The sequence below is a fragment of the Neopsephotus bourkii genome, unplaced genomic scaffold (assembly GCF_033783945.1).
Source record: "Neopsephotus bourkii isolate Nb327-2 ecotype Australia unplaced genomic scaffold, CSIRO-AGI_Nbou_v1 NB_620, whole genome shotgun sequence".
NCBI lineage: Eukaryota > Metazoa > Chordata > Aves > Psittaciformes > Psittacidae > Neopsephotus > Neopsephotus bourkii.
In genome coordinates, this window is record NW_026901120.1 from 1065801 (window position 1) to 1078232 (window position 12432).

The window sequence follows — 12432 nt, forward strand, 5'->3', positions numbered from 1 at the left end:
AGAGGCAAAAAGGGGGATACGCTGGAAAAAAAATCCCAACATACAAGGGGAGAGGCTTATCTCAGCCACCTATTCCAGCCTCACTGGTAGTTTCTTTGATCTCTTCACACAAGGGAAAATACCAAACAGGTGAAAGAAGGTCAGATTTCATCTATCTCCTTTGTGCCTCAAAGACGAACAAAAGAGATGAGGCACTGTAAGAGGGCTGGCCTTTGAGATGGAGGATCTTAACAGGTCTTCAATGCCAATGTCATTTCTTTGCCACCTCCACTGGAGTATGGATTTTTCATACCCCAGGAACAGAGGCAGGCGTATAATTCCCTTTCTTTTTCAGCATGAGGTATGATACTGACGGGATGAACTTGTTCCTAGGATCAAAAGCACGATGGTAATGCTCATCAACTACATTATTATGCTAAAGGTTTCCATTAACGTGGGCCTGGGGAAAAAGGCAGAACTAGATTCTACGAAATGCATCTGATACGAGTATATAAAACTTATGTATTATGTATCAGATCAAATGCACTTCTTGATGTGTGTCTGCTTTAAATTTGGTAAGATAACAACTACACAGAAGACTATTTCTGTGGTAATGCTGATGCAGATGAAACCAAGAAATAAAATAACTATTCCTCCTTTCTCACATTTTCATATCTTCCTACACTTTCTAGTCCATATTCAGCTCAGGCAGCTTTCTCCTAAAGAACTTTTCAGTTCTAATGCAAAGAAAAATCGTCCACATTTCTGATACATCATCAGAATGCTTCTGTATGATCCTGGTGTCGAAGAGAAGAAAAAGGCTTGTTAATATCCATAGATCTTACTGAATCTATAGTGTCAGACCTCAGATTCTCCAGGTCCCAGGACTGCAGACAGCTGTTCTAACCTGTGCTTTCAGCAAGGAAGAAGAGAATTCTTTGTGTAATACTTTTACTCCCCAAACAACTTCATTAGATCTATAAAACAGGTACAATAATGATGAAATCACAGCACCAGCATAAGATACATTGTAAGTTCAGTTCTGCCCCATATAAGCTGGCACGAGTCAACTGCAGTCAGCTTCCAGTCAAATCACTTCTGCAAGATGGTAACAGGAAACTCTTGCACAGGATTTGAAAACCCAAGCAAACTAAACTGCAGAAGATCAATGTGCAAATTATCTATTCATCTGATGCCTTGGTTTGCAACCTGCGTGAGAGAAATGATTGTTGTGTGCTTGAAGCATTCAGTGCAGAACTGTGCAACATGAAAGAAGCACTTCCACTGCTGTCTGTCATTGCACGTTATATCTGTGAGCTGATGCAAAGTGTTTCCTCACACTGGGGAGCTCCTCAAACCCCAGTGTCCTATTGTCCAGGAAATGTGGTAGTGCTCCATCCTTGAGTATTTTAGCCCTCTTCCTTCCCACAGGCATATCCACATCTCCTCCATGGGACTAATGGCCTGTGAGGCTTTGCAAGATGCAAGGCAGCCTTATGGGAAGTGCTGGATGTCCCATGGCAGGACTGAACATCCCTTCAGCCAGCCCTGGGCCAGCCCCTGCCTGAGCAGACATGGGACCAAGCAGATGCTTATGGGCCTCTTCTCCCTCCTGAGTTTGTTTCACAATAGGATTGTGAAAGTGCGAGGTGAGAACAAAAGGAAACTAATCCACTGAGTTATTTAATGACTGTAACAAGCACCTTTTCCTGATATCTGTTATCTTTCTCTTGCAGCTCTCTAGCAGGACGTGTCATGCTACGCTGTGAAGGAGAGGATGTGGCATAGGGCAGGGGAGACAGAGGAGGAGGAGAAGGTCAGATAAGTTGATAATATTGTGGGATAGATTTACAATGGGGAATTGATAACCAAATGTGATTTTACGGAAGAGCCCTTCTTCCAGCCATTCAAACCTGTTGTGGTGTCCGTGGCAAGGAGCATGATTGTATTCAAGTACGCAGAGCTCCTCACTTGCCTTCTTTCTACAACTGACATTAGCAAAAGGAGGCTCTAAACATGATTTGCTTTGTGATTTCCAAGACAAAATCCCCCATGATGCAGGGCAGGAGTGACTAATTCCTGCAAACTGGAAGGTAACACCATTAAGTCTGTACATAGCACCTCTTTCTTTGGGAATGTCTGCCTCACAAGAGTTAAGTGTTGGGAATATGCAGACCAATTCCATACCTCATACCACCACGATTATATGATTTTCTCCGTTAGCATGAAGTAATGCGAAAGAATATACTAGGAGTGACCCAAAGGCACTTGAGAAGCTATTTCACTCTTTGCCAAGGGAGAATTCTCCCAGCCCTGCTACACCAGCCACCACACAACCCTTGCTTTGATAGGTTTTGTTGCTGACAGCAGTCCGACAGAAACCCATTCACAAACCTGCAGTTCTACAGCAGCATTTTCTTCATTTGGCCGTGCACTTCATAGCATGGCTATTACAAAACATCTGGTGGTGTCTTCAGAAACCTGGCTAGGACAGCTTTATATGCCTGAGTTTCTGCTATGATACCTATCAAGGACAAGCACAGCAGCAGAGCCAAATGTACTCCAGTACCCTACCCCTGGTTCTACACAACTCCATGACCTGCTGCGGGACATGCCCAAGCCTTAAGCAGTGTTAATGCTCTAATAGGAAGCTGTATCTAATGACATATAAATGAATATTGGTTCAGGAGGTATTTTTGGAGGGACTGGAAGCATCCCAGTGCACTGTTTCCCTCCACCCCAAGTCTCTTGCACCCCTGTAAAAACAAGTCTGGTATATGTCATGCCCATGGGAAGGAAAGGCACTGGGCTGCCATTCACATGCTTTTCGATCATAAATCACACTGGGTATTTGAAAGCGGTTTCACGTATTTGTACAAGAAAGCTGATCTTATCTGGCTAATCCTCACAACACCCTCCTGAGGCATGTGGACAAGCTTTACACAAAAGTAAGGAAACAAGAGTTTGCTGAGGCAATGGACTCGTTTCTCCCCAGCACTGCATCCTACAGTTGTCTGAAGACTGACAGCATTTGCTTCAGAGCTCAACACACACCAAGCTTTAACATCACCAAATGACAGCACACATAATATCAGGTGGTGCTAATGGGGATACTGAAGCCAAAGAAGCTACCATTTCCATTCTGTTTTCCCCAAAGATAAGCCTGTACCTGCAAACAGGTGCTTATAGCTCCCTTCCCATATTTCCTATTGGTCTCCCACCTTCAAGTCAATCAGCTGGAAAACCTCCAGCAGTTAGAACTAAAAACTCCCAGGACTTTCATGGGCATCTCTCACAGATGCAACCTTGGTGATCTGTAACTTGCAGCATCCCCATGGACACACACTCTGTAGTGCAAGCTGCACACCAGGCACCCGTTCAAACAGCAGTGTTCTGTTGTCCTCTATGAACATCTGCAAATAATCCTGAATGTTCACACTACTGTTATAAGATAAATGCTGTTTTCTGTCGCGACACAGCATGGATGATAGCTCAGGTGCACAGCTCAGGCAACCAAAGGAGTAGAAGGGCTGGAAAGAGAAGGCAGAACACTTCCAAATGCAACTCCTAGATTGCCATACAGGCTTTAACAATCAAAGATGCTTCCAGATAAGCAATGTGTCTGAATCGTTTCTGCTATCTTAAACCTAGCAGTGCAGTAAGACACGAAACAATCCTAAACTGAAATCAGGTTTTAATCTGGAAAAAGCCGCAGTACATTACATAAAAGAAAAAAACATTTTTCCATATAAAGCATCAGTGAGACTTCTTTTTACTCATTTCAGAAACAGCATCATCAAGGGGCTTCACAAGAAAACAGATGCCCTTGACTTATTTATTGCGTTCCTGTTGCTGGGTTTTAATTTGGTAACTTTCAGACTAAATAAGCATTTTCCAGGGGTAATAGGTCAAGAAAAAGCCCAGGAGTGAGGGGAGTTTCCCCGGCCTCCCCACAAAATTGGAATTGTAACAGAGAAAAATAAGAGGGAAATCTTGACTTAAGAGCTGCAGATAATGATCAGCCGACTTCTGACTTTGCAAGCAGCCTGTGGGAGAGAAGAGAGATGCTCTGTCTGACAGTGACTGCAGGCAGGATATAAATCAGCCATTGAGATACAAGATTGTCCCACGGTGGCAGAAAAGGTTTCTTGCTCTTATTTTGCTGTGCTTCCATACGCTTGACATCATAGTATTTTGTAAAATGCAACAGAAAGGAAAGGATGAAGATTTAAAAGATCCTCACTGACCACAAGGTATTTTCAGCAACATAACGCAATTAGAAATAGAGGCTATGTTGTACACAAGGAAAAGTGCAAAAAGGCATAGAATTATTATTACCTTAGTACTAGTTGCTTTAGCACATCTCACAATGACTTAAGGAAACAGGCATTTAAGACCTAATGGTCCCTTCCTGCATGACTGAGGCGGCAAAGGTTGTGCAAGAGTTTTGGGGAACAGGGAAGGGAGACTGAGGTGGTTTAAAGTATGGTCTCCCCTTGCATGAGGGGAAACCACCCAGAGGAGCAGTGTGGCTGAAGCAGGGGCAAGAGGTGTGTATGGAAGGAATGCTCTGCTGCCGGCTCCACGACTGCAGACAGCAAGGTGATAGCACATTCACATGGGTAAGACAAGGGGTGAAGAGCATAAGTCATTCCTGGGGATGTTCCAACCAGACACAAGAGGAAATCTTTCCCAATGAGAACAGTCAGTTGTTGGAACAATCTCCGCAGGGAAGTGATGGATCTCCCAGCATTGGATACTTTTGGGATTTGCTGGACAGGGTGCTGGGACATCCAGACTAGGTCATGCTTTGCCTAGAAAGGTTGGACCAGACGATGAGTGCGGATAGCTTTGCTACCTGCTGTGCCCAGGAACTGATCCGGCAACTAGAAAATGCCTGGGACTTTGGAAAAACCTAGCCTTGTAAACAGCATCCTATACAGGAATCAAGGGCCTGTGTGGGATGGAAAACTGTCCAACCTAGAAAGAATCCTTCATTTTCCATCCAACTCCTCATACAGGTAGGAGAGGGTGAAGAACGGGGCTGTACCTGCACTGGGTGCCCTCCGTTATGCAAGTTTAGCCATAGCATGAAACGATACTTGGACAAGTTGTGTGTTTTTCTGTTCACAAAGGCCAATTATAAGTGCACTCATTAAAGGTATCTTTTCAGTCAACACCAGGTAAGCACTTGTGGCAACATGCTTCATCCTTTTTGGATTAATCAATAATGAAAGAAAACCTGGCATAGCTATGACTGCTTATAAGTGTTGTCTGACATGGAAAACATAATGGATGGATCCCTAATGACTTCTGACAAGATCTAGCTGAATCTTCTTCATACTAAATGTGAGATCGGAATCTCTGTGCCCTCAGAATGAAAACATTTTCAAGCAGTAATCCATATTCTCACTGGAAAACTTACAGAAATGTTTTCCATTTTCAGCAACTGAAAACTAAGGAAAAAACTCCTGGTTTCCAATGAGGTGTTCTGAGAAAACCTTAAAGGAATTAATAATGGAGACTAAATGGGTTGTGTTCCCATTCATTTTTTCCTCAAAGTATCTTGGAATCAACCAAACACTGCCACATGGTTCTACCGCTGGCACTCCATTATGAAATGAAGTTCAGTTATCACCATCCTTTGCTTTTATTTCACACTTTGGTCACTATATATTTGCAGTCACCTCTCCCACAACCCCTGATCAAGCTGAAAGGCCAGCTATTGCAGATTAATTACTCTACAGGGATTAGACTGGCTGAAGTGCAGACTCAGGGAATAAGAGCATCCTATCACATACTCTTTTCCAAGATCATCCAGTCCTGTAATTTGGCTGTATCTATTATAAAAAGACATATGCACAGTGAAATTATACCCTTACACAAACCAAGTCCAGAATCAGCAACAGCACACATAAAAACATCAGTTAGAAGATACAGCCTTGAGAGGGTCTTCACCCTTCTGGCAGTGTGTCTGTCTGTGCTTACATCCAGGTCATGGTACCATGGTAAGTCCTAACAGCACAAGACATGTTCATGACTGTACACCTGGCTTGAGATCTAACCTGATTTGTAATTTTCTTGGACTGATCCCAAAGTTTAGGATCTTCAGAATGAGATTGTGCAAACTCTCTTATCCCACTAAGTTAAACAAATAGAACAACGGTATGTAGGTGTGGTGCAATTAAATTAATAATTAGATTGTTTGATAAATCAAATAGATAATGATTACTTCAGCATAACCTTCTCTTAGAAGTTTCAAGAGCAGCAGTCCTGCCATCTATCAAAACTGACAGCCAAGTGATTTATGGTTCAGTAAGTCAGCACAGTTAGGAAAGCTGGCTTCCATCAAGAGTGTCTTTCATCGCATAAGCAAGGATCAGCTTAATGAGTCCACTCTGTGCTTCTTGAAACTTGCACATCTCTCCAAACATCTCCTTCTTCCCAAAACCCAAACAAAACACGTAACAGCTCTTCTAGGAACCAGCCTTTTTTCCAAGGGCCCCAAATTTATTGCTACTCATCACCAATGCGTGGCTGAACACCCACTGCATCTGTAGCAGTGCTACCAGCCATGGTGGGGATGTTCTTTGTGAGGCTGTATTTGAAGGGTAGCAGCAGTGGTACAGAGAGAAAACCTGATGGGAACTAAGGAATTCATGAGGCTAGAGGACAAGATACAAAATGTGCAAACCAGACATGATGCATTGGAAAGACAAACCAACCAGAACTGCATGCTGCAAGTATTACCTTCTTATGTTGCTTCTGCTGGCACAGTGCAGTGGGTTTGCACTGCCTCACAGCTATGGGATAAGCTGAAGGAACAACTTGTGCTCAAGACAGCAGTGCTTAACAAACCTGTGTGAAGGACCAGACACCCAAGGGGTAAGACAATGTAGCTCACCTCCACACAGGAAGGTTGCTACTGATCCCTAGGAAACCAACCACCCTGCACATCTACAACTCAAATACCAGCAAGTCTGGACCCAAACCCAGCTACTGAACTGTCAGGGATTGTCCCGTAAGCTATGCAAGGACTGTCTTCTATAGCAGGTGGACAGAAACAGCAGCAAGGTCTCCAAGAAAAGCTCTCATACTGTGATTAGTTTATTAGGGGCATTTATTACATGTTTTCTCAAAGGAGCTTACAAATACACGAGCAGGATTGCTGGCCAATTGCCTGAGCAGTGGGAACATCAGTGTAGGGAGATGTGTGACACCAAGTTCTGAGGACATCAATACTCAGGTTAGAAAGCTCTGGATTTATAGGTTTATTTGGTTTAGAAAAATAAGCCTTGAGCAGATTTGGATCCAATCCATGCTGCTGCCACTGGCAGAAATTGATAATTAATTAGTATTGGAGTCTTTGCCTTTAATGCAGACAGTTAACAATCAAACAACATGCGTGTACATTCAGTACTAAGAATTCTGGGACTGATCCCAAGAAAGTCAAGTTTTGGCTGGCAAAGAACTCTCAGTAAAGGTGAAAGCGAGCCTGGGCTCAAACCAGGGGTTGCTCAAAACTATTTATCAGATCTGCTGGTCAGGCCCTGGTAGGAGGGACCATGTTCTGCTCCATCCATGTCCTGATATTGTGTTTTGGGATTTACAGGACTGCAGTATGGGAGCAGAGGTAAGCCACCACCCCTCAGCATATAGCCGTGAGTATAAGCCCATATATAGCCCATAATAAAGTCGTTCACAGGCCCTTCTAAAGATCTTTTCTGGTGTCATTCTTGCTAGGGTTATTCCTTATTTCCGTGGATGGTTCCCTTCTTTGGTAACTAAAATGTGTGGGTATATAAATATATATATATATATATATATGCACACTTACGTGTCTCACACACATACATATCCTAACATATCCTCTTTATTAATCTGCAGAGTCCTCAGATTATTAATATGAAAGCTAAATCAAAGAGACTGAGATGCGAGTTCCCTCTTGTGACCAGGCGAGGCTATAGCAACATCTGGAGGTAAACACAGAATAGGTGTTTAAACCCCAAGACCTTTGGAGAGCAAAGAAACAATCCAAATATATGTCAGTTCTGCGGTTTTTTGTTCACTTGCTATTAATCTAACCTTTAAAAATCATAATTTACACCATCTCTACATAGCACAGAAAAGAATGAACAGGAAAGTGTCTCTGGAAAAGACTGTCATAAATATGTATCGAAAAGGAAGGTCAGGTTGCTGCAGCTAAAGTATTATTTGATGTGTGTGTGAATCCTAGGCCCCACAGACAAAATCCAAAGACAGTGGAGAAAACTGGTTAAAATCCCTTTTATAAGCTTTATTGTTGGTACAGTTTTCCTGGTTGGCAGTGGCAATGGGACAAACCTGCTTCCTTCTCCTGCCAACTGGATGAACAGATTCTGGGCTTTATGGCTCAATAGGCAGTCACTGAACTTTTGATAGACACTATCCAAAGTGTCAGGGGCACTAATTAATTAATACCTAATAGGTACTAATGGCTCTGAACAGCCTCACCTGGGGCATCACTCACACCCTTGTCCCACTGCCCCAGGTGCCCATTTAAGCTCAGTCCTGGTCCTTCAAACCTTCCCTGAGTGATGCTGGAGTGTTGCTGGTCTGTAGCCACTGCCACCCTTGTTCCTGGCCAGCAATCCTGTCCTGGTGTGACCCCGGACCTGCCTCCTCACCAGGGACTTGCCTGAAGATGTGGACTCTTGGTTGAAGCTGGTTGCCATCCCTGGACCTGCCTCGCAGGTGAGGCTGTGGTACCCCCTGGCTCCCAGCCAGCCCTCGTGATGCCCCAACCTAAAACTTGTTCAGAAAGAATGAATTTCAGTTAATAACTGAAAAGCTGGTCTCTGCTAGATTAAGAGATACTTTTTTTCAGTGTAGATATTAAAACATATTGGTTCGATGGGGATTTCAATAACATGTCTCTAGTATACCACAGGAATACAGCATCTCTATGTATTTTGTTTCCAGACAAGTTAAAAACTATTAATACCCTTCTGTGGCAGCTCCTTCCACAGAAAGTACAAACAGCATCTGTAATCGGTAAGTTTCTTATACTTATTTTGCAATTTAATGGGTACCGTTAACCCTACTTATTACCAGTTTTGTCTGAAACATATATATATATATATAAAAAACAGTGGTAATATGCCACCTTATAAAGTCTCACCATCAAACAAAAGTAAAGGATTACAACATACTAGGAGTTGCTCCCTTTAGTGATTCATGCTTCTTTCTGGAGAGATAATATTACACTTATTGCATTTCTAAAAGCTTAACATTGTCCCAAAAACTTACCCATATAAGCTCACGTTTTAAGTGTTTCCTATAAGGGAAGGCATTTGCAATCAGGCACGTAAATGAGATATTATTTTCACTGATTATTTCAGGTTCTGTGTGGAACACAGAAACTTCTACAAAGGAACCCGGGTGATTTCTACCCCTAAGACAGGTTGTTTCTTGCCTGCCTGTGCAGCAGCTGGTGTCTAGCAGGGCAGCTCACAAGCCTCCAGCAAACATGACACACTAACCTACTTTCTGGGCATGATCGTCACTTGCTACTCTAGTCTGCTCAGTGAGATTTAAATTGATAGAGCTGCAGTGTTTGTCACACTGTTTGAATACTTGGGTTTTAGAGAATGACAGTGGATTACAGTGTTCTCAATACCGTGTGTGAAATACATGGTTCTCAAATTAAGCATTCAAAAGGAAGAGCTACAACACAGTCCTTATTTGGCTTAGCACACTAATACAAATGCAACTACTTTCAGAGACAAACTAGGCTGGCTGAGTACTGTGCAGCATGGAAATGATGGAGCCTCTGTGAAACTTTGGCCAAGGCACAGCACCACTGGCCTCCACTGCTCTCTTTCAAGGGTTCGAGATAGTAAAGTGTGCAACCACAGGTATCCTTTGGGTATGTGGCTTTGTCAGAACCACGATCACGACAAAAATGAAGCAGGGCTTGCATTAACATGTAGAAGTTCTCCTATGAAATTCAGATATGCCAAAGTCAGCGTATCAAAAAAGCTGGTAGTGATGCCTTGCGAGACTTATCTGTAGGAGCTATTGCTGCACAGCACAACGTACTGTGTGGTTTCCTACTTGGCCTGACAAAAACCATCCTTAACTTTATATTCTTCATTGGTTTTTCCCAACTCCTCCCCCCTTACTTGTGGAGGCTTCTGTTAAAAACTAGTTAAGAAATGGCCAATAATCTCAGGAGTCTCATCTTCATCTTTCAGCACAGGACTCGTAAATCTTCAAGCGCATGGCGTGCTGATTCTGAATTGTCAGATGTTCAGTCTTCACTCTCGGGAAACTTCTGATTTCCAGAAAGCTTCCTTATGCTCATTAATTCATGGGTTTACTCACATTGCTTTCTTGATTTCATTGACTACTTCAAAGGCCAATGATATAAAACGTGAATAATCGCTCTTGATCAAAGTACAGAAAGAATATATAATGAAACCTGTGTGAAATGCTATGCATAACATCACTAACCACCATAAATGTGCAATGTGAGTAGCTATCTCCTCCTGTAAATCTGTCTGCAGGAGAGACAACCACATGAGGAAGGCTCAGCTTAACTTTGAGTGGCTGGATGATGTGGGTAGCCTGTAGTAGTAGGTTAGATAAGGGGGGACCTATATCCAGTGGGGTGGTTTGCCTTTAGCTCTTTGCGTCTTGTGTATGAGATGACACAACTGGAGACGTGAGCAGCAGCTCTGAACCAGGCACCGATGTCATACCTGCAAGATGAGTAGGAGACAGAAGCACCCAGTGTGTGCCCATGTTTGTGCTTATTTTCTTCTAGTACTTACGAATCCGTAGCTGGTTTTATATAGATTAGTCCCTGGATTTCTAAAGTACATTCGAACCTGTTACAGTATAGCAGCCCAAACGTCACTGGCAATGCATCAAAGAAACCGATGACTAGTGGATTTAGATACTAGCTGCAAATCTGCATTAATCTCTGTTTACAATCTAGCCTTTAATCACTGTCTACATGGAGTAACTCGTAAGGTAAAGGTGCTTTTTGTAGCAGTATTTACTGAAAAATCAGTTTTAAACTGTATACCAGGAACAAAGGACTTAATAAAACTATCTGGAACTTAATCTCCTACTTCCTTTAGGGTCTGAGTTAATACATTTGAGAACTATATAGTAAGAGTGGTTTTGGTAGATTTTCTAAGCTAAATTGATTGGAAGTGTGCAGTGTATGGAGCACCTCCCGTATGAAGGGTGGCTGAGAAAGTTGGGGCTGTTCAGCCTGGAGAAGGCTGCGTGGAGATCTCAGAGCAGCCTTCCAGTATCTGAAGGGGGCCTATAGGGATGCTGGGGAGGGACTCTTCATTAGGGACTGTAGTGATAGGACAAGGGTAATGGGTTAAAACTGAAACAGGGGAAGTTTACATTGGATATAAGGAGGAAATTCTTTCCTGTGAGGGTGCTGAGGCACTGGAATGGGTTGCCCAGGGAGGTTGTGAATGCTCCATCCCTGGCAGTGTTCAAGGCCAGGCTGGATGAAGCCTTGGGTGAGATGGTTTAATGTGAGGTGTCCCTGCCCATGGCAGGGGGCTGGAACTGGATGATCTTAAGGTCCTTTCCAACCCTAACTGTTCTATTCTATGGAACTGTGTACTTTGAAGGTATCACTCACTAAGTGATAAATATTCCTTTCTATTCCTTTGATTAGCCCTTCAACACGCTGATCCTTTTTCAGACCTGTGTGAAGAAACTGTATTTTGATGGTACACAAATGCTCTGCTGTGTTCTGCCAGCTATGCTTTTATGCAGATATAATCTACCACTGAAGTGCTTCACACTTAGTATTATCTCTTTATATAGAGATGCTATAAAGGCTTGTTCATGGTTAATCATTGCTGTATGCAAGTGCCAGGAAACCTGTGGTTGCGTTCTGTAGCAGTTGGTAATAAAACCTCGGTTGTTCAGATAAGCCTAGAATCATAAAGAAACACTGACTAGTGATGAGCTGTTCTGTCTGCACAGATAAAATATGCTTTATTACTATTATTATCCATTAGGTAGTAAGTTCTTTTAGCATCGCCAGTTTGGACATACAGTGCAGTGCTTGGTTCTCTGTCCTTGGCAGGGTGACATGCATTGAGGGCATGCTCAGTAAGCAGGGAAAGCCTCGCTGTTCAGAACAGAGCCCTTTTTGGCCAACAGACAGCTAAAACCCAGCATCCTTCTGCTTGAACTCCATCTTTCAAAGCGTTCACAGGGGACTGACTATCCTTGGCTGGCTGACGCTTCCCTCGACGAGGGCAGTTAATGCAAGGAGGCAGAGACAATGATGCTCCCACGGCCACCCTTTAGGACAAAAGGATGGATCTTCTTTGCTGTTGTGCCACAAACGTGTTTCCATAGGGAACAGCTGTACTTGAGGCAAACTAAAGAGGCTCACGGAGCAGTTTCCAAGGGCCGGCTCAAGGAAGA